Source organism: Lissotriton helveticus, chromosome 1_2, assembly GCF_964261635.1.
Source record: "Lissotriton helveticus chromosome 1_2, aLisHel1.1, whole genome shotgun sequence".
NCBI lineage: Eukaryota > Metazoa > Chordata > Amphibia > Caudata > Salamandridae > Lissotriton > Lissotriton helveticus.
The window spans coordinates 333472879-333475661 of NC_136058.1; the positions used below are offsets into that span (position 1 = coordinate 333472879).

The 2783-nt window shown below is 58.0% G+C and overlaps 1 non-coding gene across 1 annotated transcript; it reads left to right on the forward strand.

The window, feature by feature from the left end:
* The first annotated feature begins 350 nt into the window (after positions 1–350).
* TRNAY-GUA (transfer RNA tyrosine (anticodon GUA)) lies at positions 351–436 on the forward strand. Its single transcript is given in 2 exon segments — positions 351–387; positions 401–436. It is a non-coding gene; the product is annotated as a tRNA-Tyr (tRNA).
* Positions 437–2783: the final 2347 nt, after the last annotated feature.

The window sequence follows — 2783 nt, forward strand, 5'->3', positions numbered from 1 at the left end:
AGTGCCCCCCCTTGCCCTCCCCTGCGGACGCCCATGTGGGTGGAAGAAGAGCTGTTTCTTCAGCCCTTCCGGGGGTGCGGGGGCCGAGTGCGGGGGCCGAGCCCGGGGCTCCTGCGGGGGGGAGACTAGTGGCTCCTCCAGCAGAGACTGGATGGAAGAAGAGCTGGTTTCATCAGTCCTTTCGAGGGTGCGAGGGGGGGGAGGGGCTGCCGTGGAAAAGAAAGTCTCCGTTCTAGGGTTAGGCGCATTAGCAAACCCTTGAGTTGGTGTTTAGAGACAGAAGGGGAGCCTGGGCTCCTCGTACCCGCTTCTCATGCCATATAGCGCCTTGTCAACCCTGCCCAGCCGAGCCTTCGATAGCTCAGTTGGTAGAGCGGAGGACTGTAGTGGAGTGTCTGTCATCCTTAGGTCGCTGGTTCAAATCCGGCTCGAAGGACTTTTGCAAACTCCACTTTTTAGGTTTCGCTGGAGGGCGGAGCTCTTAGCTCCGCCTCCAGAGAAATCTCTTGATTTCCAGTAAGGAGAATGGAATACGCCCCCCTGTCCCATTGGCTAGCTCCATAAATGGAGGCTAGCCATTGGAACAGAGATCTGTCCGTCAAGGCCGGACCAGATTCGGGGGCGTTCCCGAGATTTTTTCCCAGGGCGGAGTTACGTTTTTTCCCGTTCCCTCCCCTTTCACTGATGCGCTGTCCATTTCCGCCCCCCCCTCGCTGTCCTGTGCACGTTTCCCGCCGTCCGTGTCCTCTCCCGCCCCCTCCCGCCGTCCGTGTCCTCTCCCGCCCCCTCCCGCCGTCCGTGTCCACTCCCGCCCCCTCCCGCCGTCCGTGTCCACTCCCGCCCCCTCCCGCCGTCCGTGTCCACTCCCGCCCCGATTGATGGTTATCTAGAGCCGGTGCCCACCCGGCATTTGCCCGTAAAAATCAGCCCCCGCCTGCCTACCTAAGGAGAAGGGCCGCTGCGCTGCCCGCAGCGACCCGGAAGTGGTTGGCCGGCCGGCCAATCCCAGCGCGGCCGGCCGGAAGTGCCCGCCCCCGCAGCCCGGGGGGAAGAAAGAAGAAGCATGGCGGCCGGTTTGCAGGGCTCTGGTGAACACTGAATATCCGTCCGTCCCATGGCGCCGCCCGACATCCCATCACTTTACATTCACCCATCACGGTCGGTGCAATAAACCCCCGGGGGGGGGAGGTCTGTGTGCCCGGCCCCCGGGAAGCGGTGTGTTCTTTCCGGGGTTAGGCCGACCTAGAAGCGATGACCCGTTCTCATGCAATGGGCCCCCCAGCAGCCCGGGGAGCAGGACGCAGACCGAAACCATGCTCCAAATGGGATCCACGTTTCCCAGGTTTGTCAACCTTTTTAAAATGGATGTTTTTTCTTACGTCATGAATGATGACAACATCAGTTATGATGATTTCGTCCGACACAAGGCTTAGAAAGTGAAGAGATCTTTTTCTTACATCTAAGACTCTGGGATGTCTCTGTGTTTCTCGGGCCCGGCCCTACATAATCCTGGTCCGTGCGCCCTTGCTGCGCTCTGGCGCAGCGCACACCCCCCCAGTTCTCGCTGCGCCGTCCGCCCTCCTATGCACAGGTTCACAGTTTCTCCGCAGTGGAGTGCCCGTTTCAAGTGTCTTGCTTTGGAATAAAAGATGCCGTCTGCCGGGCTTCATGCCCGGCGCCTTGCCATGAATCGATGCGGCACAGGCTGTTTTAGGACAATCGTCCCACCCGGACCACTTGCTTCTGTCGGAGCAGCTGCCTGGCCGGGTTGGTGCCCCTCGTCTGTCGCTGTGGCATGCACGGACCTGCCCAGCGTTGTGCCCCCCACCCCCAGTGAGTGCGGAAGTGCTTGGGCTCCAGGAGTGGTGCTGGGGGCTGGGCTCGCTGGAGGAACCGGTCAGGCTGGTGGGATGATGTGGGCGCCGGCCTGACTGCCGCAGGGGAGGACACGGCGTGCGCAGCAATGCCCAGGGGAGCACGTGTCTCTTCTCGGCGTTTTCTCACCACATATAGGCCTCTGCTGGATCACACCAAACAAGCATTTACAATGCAACGGTTTCGCCTTTGGAAAAGTTAGAGCTATTAGCAATGTAAAAGACAATGCCATTTATTTATCTGTTTTCAAAACCAACACATAAATACAAATTTTGTCATTTACAATGCCAATAGCTCAAACTTTTCCAAAGGCGAAACCTTTGCATTGTAAATGCTTGTTTTCTTCTGCTTCACAATAGAAGGCGCCTCTTTCTCAGACCCTCACACGCCGGGGCTTTTCCTGCCTCCTCTCTTCACCTTTACAGCCCAGCTCTCTCCTCCGGCTGGGGGGAGAGATGGGTGAGGGGGGGGGGGGAGACTCCCTGTGTGCAGCCCCCGCTGCAATCTCCCATCATCAGACAGAGCCGGGGGCCCCTGGGCCGAAGAGCAGCCCTGGGAGCTGGTTGTGGTGACTCTGGCAGCTGGTGATGCTGCTGAGAGCGCCTGCCGGGAGGTGTGAGGGTTGTACTGTGGTGAACATACATGGCTAATGCACCCTGGTCCCTGTACCTGCTTCACTGTTTTATATGTGGCTGCTTGTCTGTATGCATTGATGCCGGCATGTTTGTTCATTCGGCGTGCTTGACTGTACGTCTACTGGAGAATGTGAAATTGAGTGCCCCTAGGCGTGTTGCTCTGTGTGCATAATCGGCTCTTTTACACGTATATTCTTTGTTTTTCCCTGCTTGCATATCTTATTGAAAGTCGTTATGTAAGGCAACTGGTTCTTTTGTAAAGCGCTCTGACAC